The sequence below is a fragment of the Macrobrachium nipponense genome, chromosome 7, assembly GCF_015104395.2.
Source record: "Macrobrachium nipponense isolate FS-2020 chromosome 7, ASM1510439v2, whole genome shotgun sequence".
Classification (NCBI taxonomy): Eukaryota; Metazoa; Arthropoda; class Malacostraca; order Decapoda; family Palaemonidae; genus Macrobrachium; species Macrobrachium nipponense.
Genome location: NC_061109.1, coordinates 44,950,541 through 44,965,474, shown reverse-complemented (window position 1 = coordinate 44,965,474; position 14,934 = coordinate 44,950,541). Strand labels below are relative to the sequence as shown.

The 14,934-nt window shown below is 42.6% G+C and overlaps 1 pseudogene; it reads left to right on the top strand.

The window, feature by feature from the left end:
- Positions 1-899: 899 nt before the first annotated feature.
- The window catches only part of LOC135217587 (nonsense-mediated mRNA decay factor SMG5-like), a 159,977-nt pseudogene continuing 145,942 nt past the window's right edge, over positions 900-14,934 (top strand).

Here is a 14,934-nt window from a genome sequence, read left to right as displayed (position 1 = left end):
TCTCTCTCTCTCACAACTATTTATGTAGAAGCTGACACCTATTCTCATATATATATATATATATATATATATATATATATATATATATATATATATATATATATATATATTTCTGTGTTCTTTGTCTAACATAATAATACTGCTACAGTTCTCTGTCATACATGATAATAATCGGTTTTGTGTAATTTGATTATATAATAATTTTTCTCATTACAAAAGATTTCTATGGATTTTCCTCTTCATAAATGATTGCCATGAATGTGTGTTTTTGACTGTAGCAAAATAAAGCGGACTTTATAGTGGAGTGGCACTTATTTTACCTTTGTTTTAATTTTATATCCACTATTTCGCTGATTTTACCGTTTTCTCTCAGTTTTACCACTTATTTAGGTAGATGCTGACACATATGCTGTAATTTATATATATATATATATATAATATATATATATATATATATATATATATATATATATACATACATTTATAAATAAAATATATTATATATACATATATACATACATACATGCATACATACATACATACATACAAGGTCTAACTCATATATAAATGGGTATTTGAAATCACGAATAAGAATTTTCTCTTTGCCTTCAGGATTGTTTTACAGATCTCTTTCATACCCAAAGATGCCCAGTCTCAAGGATGCATTTGAGTACTCTGCTTCTAAAAAGAAGATCCTTTGGACCGAGTAAAATCTATGTAGTATGTGATGAACGTTCTTTTTAAATAACATGCAATTTTAACTGGACAGAATGCGATACCACCCAACGACCTTAATTACGTGTTTACGTCTGTGACGTCAAAGACTGCGTGTAAAAGGGAGGGTTAGTATAAGATAAGGCCGAATTTTGTCTTGGTGATTTTATTGTCTATTTTACGGTCATTTTAGCATGGAAAATTAATGAGATCTTGAAAAAGACTATGTAATAAATATTGGACGATATTTGAGTTTATTTTTTTCCGAGAAGTAGAAAGAAGAGAATGGTCCTTGGCATCATCAACCTTGGCTGTTTCGTGGAACATGTCCGATGCTCGTAGCGGGATAAATTCTCGACGTTTTTCTCGCAGGATTGTAATATGATGAAGTTAAAAGGTCATGAAGAGATCAACACTGACCACAGGGGAAAGGGCTGACAATGCTGACCAGATCAAAAAGCTCTCCAAGTAAGTAAAATAATGCTCTTTTGTCTTTTTGTGTAGGCCTGCATTAGGCTAAAGTCCTGGGTACGGAGGCTATTCTGAGCTACGTATTTTCCTTGATTTTATTTTAGACAGTAAATGGCCAGTTTTTCATCTGTGACGCGGAAATTGCCCATCTTGTTTCTCTCTTGATAAGATGAACTCAAGTTAAAGCAATTCTATGCCATTCTCGTCTTTTAGGCTGAGCCTTACCTTAGGCAGTCAGTCATTGCTAAAGATTTCACCTTGACCTACCTACCCTATTTGTCATTGCTTACCTGCCCCACAGTTGATTAAGCCGAGAGCTTAGTATGCTCTTGGATCTATCCATGACTTTTCCGGGTTCGGGGTTTAATAGACTAGTCGTACCATATGGGAAATAGCCTACGCCTTGAGTAGTTTTCTTAGGCTACTACCTATTTATCAAGATCTCTAAGGTGCCAGTTCCCTCAGCTAGTGCAAAGTCCTTGATAGCCTAACAGGAATTTCCAGTTTTCGAATTAGGCCTATTAGTATAGCTTTTGCAGAGTTATAAGAACAATACCTAATTCCAAATCATTACTTTACTCTGAAGGATCACCTGCCCCTGAATTATTAACTTTATTTAGGCTACTGTGTTCTCTGTGAGTAAGAAGCTACCTAATTTAGGTCACCTTTTCAAATTATTAGCTTATTCGGCTCTTTGAAGGACTCTAACTTCCTCAGTGGTCAATTTCTGTATCGTGTTCATTGTTGGGAAATAGGCTATTTAGGTAGGTACCTAATTCTTCAGAAGCAAGCCGCATCACCATTTTCTAAAAAACAATTAATAATCCTTCATTTTATGGTGTATTTTCAATGAATCTGATCTTATTTTCTTGAGGAAATGTTATGTTAACACCCTTTTCCACCCAACAAGCTCTGGGCCCCCCAGTTGGGAACCGGGGGTGTTGGGTGGGGAAAGCCAGAAAGGATGATGAGTGCTTTGCAGCAATACCTAATAATCGTAACAAAAGCATAATTAAGACGATCACCAGCTAACCTTTACATCCCCCACCTAACCTATCTTAGAAGCTGTATTCTCATCTAGCGGGTGGGGGGTGGAGCTGCGACCCCCCCCCCCCCCCCGACTTTCCCCCCCCCCCCCCCCCCAACTTCCCCACTATATTAACTTACATGATGAATGGTGGACAAAAAAATTAACAAAAGTATACGCCCACTTACCAGAATATTATGGAGTTGAAGGATATAATAATGCTTGGGAAAGCTTCAATTCCCCTTCAGCCAAGTTACCTATAATAAAAGTTAGGACTACACCATAACTTGAAATTCAAATTACGTAACTTCAAAACAGATGGGATTTTTCCAACCACGTTTCTCTAGGCAAGGAAACACACTAAATTACATCGCTTACGCCGACGTCCTTTTGTCACTACAGAGCGATCACACCTAAAGGCGTTCCTGTTGTAGTCGATCCGACATATAGTTCCACAACGCTCGCAGCGTTTTTTCTTTAGAATTAAATTATGTCTTTGAGCATATTCAATCACAACTTCTTTACCACCATGAGACAAATAATGATAAAATTCACTGCATCCCACATTGCACTGCAAACAATCGGTAGGAAATTGATGGTCTCTGCCAAAATTAATGCCAGAAGGGCCAGCCACTGCCTTTGCCATAGCTACAGTAAGACAAAATGGCAGGTTTTCCTTCATTATTCAAAGTATTCAGTCAAACAAGGATACAAATGGACACTGGACAGGTAACTTTATTATTCCGTTGAAATCCTAGTGAAACTTAGTTTTCGACTGAAGTCGTTCGTAATTGGTTATGTATATAACTCATGATGTCATAATGATGTCACACCTCTCAGCCAATAATGAGTAACGAACTGCTTTTGTTTGCGTAAGAAAGTGAGTTAAAGGGCTCATTAAAAGTAAACATTACCGCAGAGGAAACATCTCTCCCGACTTAGGAAAAATTTGAGGTAAAAACTTATCAAGCTCATTTAATTCCTCCCCGTTCAATCTCTCATATAATGACTACACTTTTTATATAGATTTTCACATGCTCTTTCCTTGTAGGTGATTATTATTTTGTTCATGAAACTTACCTGACAGATATATATATAGCTGTATTCTCTGAAGTCCGACAGAATTTCAAAATTTGCGCACACGCAGTGTGGCGGCCAGGTGGTAGTACCCATTCCCGCCGCTGGGAGGCGGATATCAGGAACTATTCCCATTTTCTATTCATATTTTTTCTGTCGCCGGTCGGTAAACAACTGTTTACAGACCTCCGCCTAGGATTTTGAAACTTCATTAGCCGCTTAAGTATCCTAATTATTCTTTCGATTTTTGACTTGGATTTGTGGCTAGGCATACGCTATCGTAAATTTTTTCATTGCATTTGATGTCTGAAGCTAGTTAGCCTAGTTTCAGACTTTGTTGTCTGCATGGGTAAGGTGAGGCTACCGGAACTTTCGGTAGACACTTGCTTAGTATATATGACGTTTTACATGTCTTTGCATAAGTTCAATGTAATTAGTGTAATATGTGACTGATTACGGAAGAAGTAGGATTCATGTACGCATTTTAGAGCGTGTTAGGAATCAGGAGTTTTTTCTCCACAGAGTAAACAGAGTTTAGAAATAATGAACCTTCTAACCTCCTGTAGATTTTAGTTTGCCTAACCCTGTGGTATGGCTTACGGGCCTAGAAGAAGTGTCTGCTAGAGGATTACATCAAGTAATCTTTAGGACTAAAGTGCTCGCTCTCCAATCAGTGTTGTGAAGTGTAGTGCCCCTTGTATTGTGGAGGGGCGTCAGATCGGCCCCATAATGCCTCTAGGCCTGGACCTCTGTCGGACTCCCAGGACTCTGGGAGAGGGCATGTCGAAAGCCGCAAGAGGGTTACGGGGCTCCCCACCGATCTGGCGTCCCTTCGGCAGGACCTGTTTGGACCTCCCCAGGCTGCTAAAGAAATTGTGCAACGTGCACGAATCTTGAAGGATTGTTTCTCGTCCTCCGAGGCGTCCTCCCCGCGCAAGGGTTGGAGCTCTCGGAAGCTTTAGAGAAGAGGACGCTTCACGTCCTCTCTCTCGTCAGGAGGGAACGTCAGATCGGCCCCATAACGCCTCTAGGCCTAGACCTCTGTCGGACTCCCAGGAAACCACCGGGAGAGGGCATGTCAAAAGCCGAAGGAGGGTTACGGGTTTTTCATGCTGATCTGGCTTCCTTTCGGCAGGTCCTGTTGTCGCTTCCCAGGCTGCCGAGATCGAGCACGTGCACGAATCTTGAAGGATTGCTTCTCGTCGTCCGAGGCGTCCTCCCCACACAGGGGTTGGAGCTCTCGGAAGGACTCGCGCCCCCACCCCCTAAAGAAGCTTTAGAGAAGAGGACGCTTCACGTCCTCTCTCTCGTCACGAGAGGATGAAAGAGTCCTGTGCCCTGTCAGGGCTCTCGAATTTTATTTACTTAAACGAAGGAAGTAAGAGGCCTCCTTCGGGTAATTTATGGTGCTCAGGAAGAGACCACATTTACCCCTTTTCGAAGAATGCACTGGCTCTTTTCCTAAGGGACATATTAAGGAGGCTCATTCATCTTGCCGAAGAGTGATTTGAGCCTCCTGCGAGTGAACGCTCATGAAGTAGAGCTGTTTCAACCTCGCTAGCATTCCAAAAGAATTTGGTAATCAAGGACATTCTTGATTCCACCTTTTGGAGGAGCAACTCGGTATTCGTCCTCCTCTCATGGCGCTCCGTATACGTTATGTAACGTTCGCTTTACTTCGAAAAAGCAAGCTGATAAGTTTGACGTCCGGCAAGCTGCTTTGCACAGTCAAACAACTTATGTCTCTGGTTCGGCATAAGAAGGGCAATTTAGACGTGAGGAAGCTTTTGGAGGTGCTCGACGTCCTATAAGTAGAGACATTCTCCAGGACGCTCGGCAAGCACCTTGCAGGGTGTCTTTCGGACGCTCGGCGTTCCTTTGCTGAGTGCGTTTCTGGAGATGTTCTTTTGCATTACTAAGACGCAAGTTGTCGCCCAGGCGGCCACTGTCTTTGTAAGAAGGTATGAAGGTCTTTAAGGCCCGTCTTGAAGACGAAAGCCATACGCCTTCCTTTAGTGTTACACACTTCAGGAGCAGCGTGCGGCTCTCCATGGAGACTCGCATGAGGACGTCCCTTGAAAATATTCAACGTCTATACGCAAAACGCCGGTTCGTCATAACATTGAGATGTTGGCAAGGTCGCTCGCCAGGACGCCTCTTGGCGGGCCTTGCATGCATCAGGGCGCTCAACGAGATCCTCTCTGAAACGTCGTTCAGAAGACTTGGTGTTCTCTGCTCAGACACGCTCGCAGCTAAGCAGGACGCTTTCCAGGACGCTAAGCAGGACGCTTATGAGGACGCTTTTGTGACATTCGCCAGGACGCCTTCGGTGGAAGCTAGGCAGGACGCTTTGCGAGAGAAAGACTTGTAGAAGGCGTCTTATTTGCTGTTCAGGACGTTTCTTAGACGCTTGACGCTTTTCTAACGCTCGTCAAGAGGAGGTTTTTTCAGGACTCTCCACAGGACATTCCTTTTCAGAAATTTTTAAAAAGGATTCGGAGTTAGCGGAGAGACATACCCGAATTTTTTCTTCGATCCCTCTTTCCTCTTCATCGATTTTCTCTGAGAAATCGGGAAGATTATATACTCTGATTCCTGGGTGACTTTCGGTCGTGTTAAGGGTTTTCCCCTATTAGCAAAAAGTGCTAATAGTTTTGTCAAGTAAGGACGTTTTCCCCATTGTCAAGATACTAAACGTTTTGTCATTTAAGTGGGGGACCCCTCATAAATGGGGTAGTTCTCATTGACATAGATTTTAAAGTTTTTATCGTTTAAGCGGATAAACTCATTAACAAATTTCGGAAGAGCTCTCATTCATTTCAGAGGCTCATCCGGGGAGTAAGAAAAAAGACTTGTAGACTAGATCCAGGAAGTCTTATGTCCAATATCATAAGAACATTGAACGGTCCTTTTCGATCCTCGGTTCTCACTTGATGATCTCTATTCGAATATTACTCCCTTTCTTGGCAAAGAGTCTTGGCAAAGAGTCAAGGAGTTCTTTTAAAAGTCTCATTCATTAGAACTGGACAGTCGTTTTCCTTTCTTTCTCTCTTCCTCGTCGAGGAAAGATGTAGTAGAGAATTCGATGTTCAAATTACTACAATACTTACGTAGTTTATCTTTGCGTCATTTTGCTAACGCATGGGTCAAGTCATATACATATCGTATTTACCTCTGCGGATAGAAGCCGAAAGAACTGTTGTTCTAATGTATTTAATTGACACTCCCTTCAACCTTCCAAGAGTTTCGGAGTAAGAACAACTCTTCAGGTATTGTTACGACAACACCAACTCAGCTCTGTATTTAGCGAATTTTGTTTCGTTTAAATATGCCTGCTTGAGAGTTTCCTTTTGCTCGATAATTTCATACCTATCCCTTCGTAAAAGGGAGTAGCTGGCAACTCAGGCAGATAGTGCGAGACGATGAATGAACAAGGCTGCTGTTACTGTGATCTACGCAGTACCGGCTAGCTCTGTGACATGCGCGGTTGGTTAGTTTCTCTCCCCTCCCCGCGGGAATGGCTGACTAAGCCGTCTCTCTGCCCTACAATCATGGATTTTTGCCTCGGGTTGAGGAAATTCTAGTAATCATGAATGAACATGCCTTCCGTTTACTTAGAAAATTTACAACAAGATATCTTCTATACTTGTTCGGTGCGGGTTTACCCGCACGGTAACAGAATTCTGTACAAATCTACCGCGGTATAGCACTATAATAATGCTCTCCTGCTTATGCAAAGCGCAGCCTTATTTAGGGAAGGAAGCAGGACTGACTGAGGGAATGGATGAGTTTGCTGGGTACCATTTCCTCGCTGGAGAAGCTTGTTTTCCCTGAATAAACAGCAATTCAGACCTCTACAATTTTCCTCACGGAGAAATTGGAATAGCATCAAAGATCTAGTAATAATTCTAATTTTCTCTCAACGGCTTGAGGATCACCTCGGGTGATAGCGAGAGGGTGCCAGACATCCGAACAGAGGAACAGATGTCCTGGCACATTGTCTGAAAGAATTGGAAGCCAATTGGTCGGCTCTCCAGTCCTCGAAGGGTGAGTTTGGATCGAGTGGTCCAAATCATCTTATGATAATTTCTCAGCTCTCTCATAGCTCAAGAAGAGAGAGTTGGTTATGGGATCTTGGGACACGGAACGTAACGATCCTCAAGAGGTTCGTTAAACTAGTGCACGTCCGTGCGGGTCTTCTCGATCGAAGCAACAACTACTGATGTTTGAGTAATCCTCACTTAGAAGTATGTCGAAACGTTGAGGAGAGACTGAGGGCGTCCTTTCGTTAATTTTTCGTAATATTGAAGACGAAGGAGCTTCCTCTTAAGTTGTTCCCTTATTCATGATCTAGAGGATTAGCATTAGTCGCCACATGTTGGCCTTTAAGAGGTTGGATTCACAGAGGTCATGTAATTCAGAGGAATTGTCCAAAGACCCTTCCCGAGAGAATCGTGTAATCTAACATCGTCACTTAGTGAAGTATCTAATATCTCTCCTCTCTGAGTCTGAAGTCGTTCAGGACTAGCGGAAGAACGATAAGATCTTCAAGATTAATGGCAGTTTCTTGGCCAAGGCAGGCAAAGCAGTGCTGCCTATTTTCAGTGTTCAATCGGGGGGGACCGTGGAGGGGGGGCCGTTTCTGGAGATAGTGAAGGGAAATGACTGTTCCTCCACCTCGACCTCTGAATTTCTTTATGGTTCTATCTTTCCGTCTGAAGTATGAGATAAGCTAGAAGTCCTAACTATTGTGGAATATGCAAATATGTTGTTGACGGCCTCTAGGCTCAGAGATTCGGTTCTGTCAAACAACAAAGATTCACGATCTTTGGAGGTCTGTGGAGATCTTGAAATTCTCTGGATCGCAGGTTCCGGCATGGAACTTAGACGTAGTCTGAGTTTCTGATGCCAAAAGCATTTCGAACCTATCCTTTCTGCGAACTTAATACAGTGACCAGAAAGGCTAACATTCTAACCGCTCTAGCCACGGCAAAGAGGGTTAGTGAGGTTTTTAGCCATCATCAGAGGTTTTAGCTTTAAAGGACATAATGCGGTCTGTCCCCTAAGCCTTCCGTTCTTGATAAGAACGAAAAACCTGTCTAACCCTTGACCCGAAAGCTTGGAGACCAAGGGTATGGCACAAATATTGGGCAAGGGGGCATTAGAGAGTCCTGTGCCCTGTCGGGTCTCCAAGTTTTATCTTGATAAAACTATAGAAAGTCGAGGTCAACGGACAATCTGCGGTGTTCCGTAAAAGACCAGACTGGTTCATGTCCAAGAACACCCTGGCATATAGTCAAAGGAGTTCTTTTAAGAAGTCTCATACATATGTTTGCATAAAGATTTGAGATTTTTTTATTTCAATATAATGAAGATGAAGAGGGAGGGCGCGCCTCGGGAAGCATTTGCAACAGAGCATGACACCCCTCGGTACCATCCTGAGTGCCACGCTTTAGCGAAGCAACTCTGTGTTCGCGTTCACACTCCCCGACGGGATGTGAAGAACGACATTTGAGATCTGTAAGTCGCTAGGACCATACATATCCGTAGATATATTATTGGGGGCAGGAAGCAAACACGAATCCTATCCTATAGAAAAGGGATAGGTGTGCTTTTAACTTTGAAGTGTTGGTCGTTTGAGGCGCGTTCCTTTTCTTTAGCCTAGAAGTTATGGAAACTAACTTGATAGGTTATTGGTCAGGTGGTGGTTTTAGCTTCGTTGCCCTCAGAAGTATGGTCATATGGTCTAGTCACATTGTTGGTCACGCCCCCGTTGACAGATCATCTAGAGCGCACCAGCATTACAGGTCTCTACCTCGCTGGCAACTCTAGTACGCAGAAGCAGACTTTGGTGACAGTAATCACGAAGTCGGCTATGCTAACAGGTGAGGAACCAAGATGTATATCATCTACTTAATTTAGTTTCCCAAAAAATCCTATTCTGTCTCTTCCCACCATCCGAAGGTGGGATTCAGCTATATATATATCTGTCAGGTAAGTTTCATGAACAAAATGTTATTGTTATAATACAATTAAGTTTGTTCATACTTACCTGGCAGATATATATAATTAAAGTGCCCACCCCCCCCACCTCCCCTCAGGAGACAGTGGCACTGATAAAATATGAATAGAAAATGTGATAGTTCCTATATCGCCTCCCAGCGGCGGGAATGGGTACTACCACCTGGCCGCCCACTGCGTGTGCCGCGAATTTGAAATTCTGTCGGACTTCAGAGAATACAGCTATATATATATCTGCCAGGTAAGTATGAACAAACTTAATTGTATTATAACAATAACATTTTTAACATCCAGTGTAGAGTGCTTCTGAAGTATTACCAATATTTAGGGTAAACAACCGAGTGGACTGGCCAACTCACCTACTACCGCGGTTTTCGGCCACTCTCCCGAAAAAGTACTTTAAAACGTCCTGACACTGGAGGGATGAGGTCGTCGGGTCATGAGTTGTTGGTGGGGAAAGCAGGAGCTCAAGACTTCTACTCTCCTTTTGAAGTAAGTATTTTCTCCAAAGTTAGTAATTAAGGCCATATTTTAAGTTTTAAACAGAGGGTAATGCACACTACCCCAAAACGCTTTCGAAGTTTTTACTTATAATTCCAAATATTTCAAAGATTGACGTTATTTCGATGTTTGCTGAGTCGCTTGTATCAACAGACTTCCCATTTCCTGTGCTAAATCTGCACACCTCTTGTACCCATAGATGCTGGGCTTTCAACACAAAACAATCGTAAACCTGACCTCTAACCAGTACTTATTCGTCCTTATTAAAGGGGAGTACAGCATTCTTTGCGGCGTTTTGCGCTCTTCAATTGTTTATCAGTGTTGTCATTGCTGTGGTTTACCCTCCAAACTGGGTATAAGACTTACACAAAATGGGGAAATAAGTGAAATTAGCATGTCTATTTGTAATATATATACATATTACAGCAATTTTATCATTACTGCATTACTATGATAACTAGAATTCATGGAAACAGTTTGTAAATGCATCGCCATATGTGAGAAGCTCCACTAGATTGGCAACGATGAGTCTTTGCCGTCGTCTGCTCGTACTTCAGAAATGTTCGTAATTTTGGGGTTAATTTGGTTGCAAAAAAGGGATGATAGACATAAATTAAATAAACATTTTTAAGTAAAGTTAAACTAAATAATGAGTAAAGTAAACAATTAAGGGAATAAAGCTTTGCAGCTCATAAACATGTAGTCGTCTGCTGCTCGTAACTGTGTTTGTGGAGTGAGCTTGCTTGGAACAGGAACAGTAACGTGGTTCAAGTGCACTGGGAGTGAATTAAGACCAAAATGTGCACAATTACAATCAAGTAAGCACTGTGGAGTTTCAGTTGTGATGGCAGTTAGGATAAAAACACTGATTACAAGGTAAAAATGAATAAAAAGTTTCATACTTTCACTAATATAGGCAACAAAATATTGTTTTATTGTGCTGATTACAACTGCAATCTTGAGTAAGATCAATTAACGATATTGGATTTCAAAACTGCCTTGAAAACATATTTTACTTAGAGCTCACATGCTTATTTTAGTTCGTATGGGCTTTCATATATCATATTATGTTGATGAAACTTCAACCTTTTGAATGGTATGCTTAAAGTTATAATTGTATTCTTGTTTCACCAATGAAGTATCGAGTGAATAAGGCCTGGCCAGGGCAATGACGATGAATCATCTGCGGTTGTTTACCTTTTATACTTTAGGGTACCTAATAAAATAAATTTATGCTACCATTAAAACGTAACGGAATAGGGTAAACAACTGCAGACGATCCATCGTCATCGCGCTGGCCAGGCCTTATTCACTCGATATTTAATTGGTGAAACAAGAATACAATTACAACTTTAAGCATACCATTCAAAAGGTTGAAGTTTCATCAACATAATATGATATATGAAAGCCCCATACGAACTAAAATAAGCATGTGAGCTCTAAGTAAAATATGTTTTGTTCATGAAACTTACCTGTCAGATATATATATAGCTGTATTTTCTGAAGTCCAACAGAATTTTAAAAACTTCCGACACACGCAGTGGTCGGCCAGGTGGTTAGTACCCATTCCCGCCGCTGGGGAGGCGGGTATCAGGAACCATTCCCATTTTCTATTCATAATTTTTCTGTCGCCGGTGCTGAAACACCTGTTTTCAGTACCTCCGTCTGGATGTTTTGGAAACTTCATTGCCGCTAAGTATCCTAATTGTCTTTTGATTTATTTACTTGGATTTGTGGGATTTGTGGCTAGGCATACGCTATCTTAAATTGATTTGAATTGATTCATTTTTGCATAAAATATCTGAATCTAGTTAGGCTAGTTTCAGACGGGGTTGTCTGCAAAGATAGGGTGTGGCTACCGAAAGCTTCGGTAGATCCGCACTTGGTATGCACGAGGGGTATGGGTCTTGCTTCTTTGTTGAGATTTGTCATGTAAGGAGTGTGAGACTTTGTCTATTCCTTAAGGAAGACGTATGATTCGTATGTACGCAATTAATCAGTAAACATGTCTAATTCCGTAAGGAAGACGTATGATTCGTATGTACGCAATTAATCAGTAACAAAAGTCAGGGTAGTGAACCTGCTAACCTTCCTGTAGACTATTTTGCCTACCCCTGTAGTATGGCCTACGGGCTATGAATATGTCTACGAGAGGTGCTCGCTCTCCTTCATTGCTGTGAAGTGCTACTTCTGTAATTGTTACTCCTAACCCTGCAGTGTTGCCTTCGGGCCCTAAGCAGTGTCTGTAGAGGAATTGCCCTTTCTCTGATACTCTTTCGATTCGTAACTTAGAATCGAAAGTGCTTGCTTTAGAGTAGGCAAAAGTGAAGTGCAGAAGTGCAGTGATACCCCCTGTGTAGTGGAGGGCTTGCGTTCAGATCGGCCTCGTTTCGCCTCTAGCCGGGACCTCTGCTGACTCCAGGACCCGGGGAGGGAGCATGTCGAAAGCCTAAGGAGGGTTACAAGGAACCCCCACCGATCTGGCGTGCCTTCGGCAGTTTCTGATGAAAATCCCCAGACTGCCAAAGTGCGTGCGCGTGCACGAATCCTGAAAGATTGCTTCTCGTCCTCCGAAGCGTCCTCCCCATGCAGGGGTTGGAGCGTTCGGAAGGACTCGCGCCCTCTAAATAGAAGCTTTTTACAGCGTCCTCTCTCTCTCTCTCTCGTTATGCGTTTCAGTGAGAAGTAAGAAGGCGAACGTCGCTGAACTCGTGTCCGTCTTTCCACCGAGAAAATACGTAAAAAAGAAGTCATAGTAGCAGGAAGCTTTTGAGAGCGGACGCCCGGGACGCTCGGATGGACTCCAGGCGCGCGCGGGTGCAGGCCAAGCGCGCGCCAGTGGACGCCGAGCGCGCGCGCCAGTGGACGCCGAGCGCGCTCCAGTGGACGCCGAGCGCGCGCCAGTAGACGCCGAGCGTGCACCAGCGCACGCCAGGTGTGTCGCCTGGCTGAACGTTTCTGTTGAAACTCTTCAAGCTCTTGTTTCAGATATGGGCCTAAAGAATTTTTTACCTCTACCTTCGGTGATACCTTCTACCTCACCTGCAAAGAATGTGAAGTAGGCAGTGCTTCGGAGGAAGCTTAAAGTGAACAGACAACTTCTTCTTCGAAACCCAGCAAGACATCGGGTTTCGTGAATTCAAGAGGTCTCTGTCAATTAATATTGCTTTTCGCATAGGTGGATGGAGTTAAGGAAAGCTTCAAGGAAGATCTCGTTTGCTCTACCGCAAACCTTTGCATTCTGCCAATAAATTTAAGTTGCCACTACCGCAGTCAAGACTTTGCGATAAGGCAGTTACGGGTTATGTAAGGCTCGATGTCCTGCACGTCAGGATCGGCCAACGTTCAGTAGGATTCTTGCAAAGGCACTCATCAAAAGGACGCTCTTCAGGAAAGCGCAAGACAGGACTTCCTTTGCCATACTGCCAATAAATTTTAAGCTTTAGCAGGCATTAGTTGTGATACGGGAGAGGAAGCTGGTTGGAGAGTTTCTTCCTCTTCCCAGGATAATTTTGCAGCTTTTTTAGCCCCATCTGAAAGGGTTTTTCAGATGATAGATTTTTGTTAGTTTCTAGTCAGGACTACGCTGCCGAATTGAACATCGTCGTTCTACCTGCCGTAAGCCCAGTCTCTTAACAGGATTCTTGCCCCTTCCTCGTTTGAGACGGGAATCGGAAAAATTAAATGCTCGACTTCCTGGATTACGTTTTGTCAATTCAGTGACTTTCCCCCATTGACAATATACTTTCGTTTTGTCAAGTAAGTGGGTATCCCCTCATTGACAAAATATCTCTTTGTCCCGTAAATGGGTTTAGTTCTCATCACAAACATCTCATTAACTTGATATTGCGTAAGCGAATAAGCTCTTATTGACAAGATTCGGAAGAGCTCTCATTCGTCATTCGCAGACTCGTACAAGAAATAGACTTGTAGACTACATCAATGAACGCTTATGTCCAATAACATAAGAAGCTTGGAGCTGACTGCTTCGATTCTCTTAACTTTTGTTCATGAAACTTCCCTGTCAGATATGTATGTAGCTGTATTTCCGAATTCAGCTATATATATGTCTGCAGGTAAGTATGAACAAACTTTATTGTGATATAATTTCATATTTTGCCTTGCGTTATTTTACTTCTGGTTGGTTCAAGTCATATACGCTGCTGTAGTTACCTCTTCGGATGGCAACCGAGACGTCTATTGTCTATTTAAGGACATTAATCGTTACTCCCTGCAGCCTTCCAGGAGTTTCCGATTTTATCTTTTACCGTTGTATGGTAGTGTTCTGACGACACAAACGCATCTATATATTTAGCGTTTTCTGTTTCGCTTAAATATACCAGCTTGAGAGTCTTTCTGCTCAAAAAAATAACGGACCTATTTCTTCGTAGAATAGGGTAGCTGGCAACCCAGACATAAAGTTAAGAGACGACGTTCGTAAGCTGCTGCTGCTGTTCACGCTGTGTCTGTCCTCCAGTCCAACCGAGCCAGTAACAGATCGTGCGCTCTCATGCGCTGTAGGTTACGTCTCTCTCTCCTGCGGGATTGACTGACTAACCGTATTTCTGTGCTGACGGTTACGTCTCTCCTGCGGGATTGACTGACTAACTGTATCTCTGTCCTACAATCACGGACTTTAGCCTAAGATTGAGGGGATTTCTTACGTGAATGAATAAACGTTGCATTTGTTTTGCCTTACTATGTTCAAACAGAGTTATCTCTTAATCCTTTCGGTGCTCGTTACCGCACGGTATGGAACTACGAGTCTACCGCAACATTGCACTTTTATTTGCTCTCCTGCATAGCTTGGCAAAGCGCAGCCTTATTAGGGAAGTAAGGCATACTCGGGGAGGAATGGATGAGCTTGTGGGGACCATTTCCTTCCTGAAGAAGTTTGTTTCCCCGAATAGACTGCAATTCAGACCACAGTTTTTTTTTTTTCCTACCGGGAAACTGAAATATTATTCTAGATCTAGGAATGATTCTGAACATCTCTCAGTGCGTCTATCACATCACCTGAGGTGATAGAAAGAAGGTGCCGGACATCTGGATAGGGTTTCAGATGTCCTGGATCTTAATCTGAAAGAAGTAAAAGCGATTCGGTAGTCCCTTCAGTCCTCGAA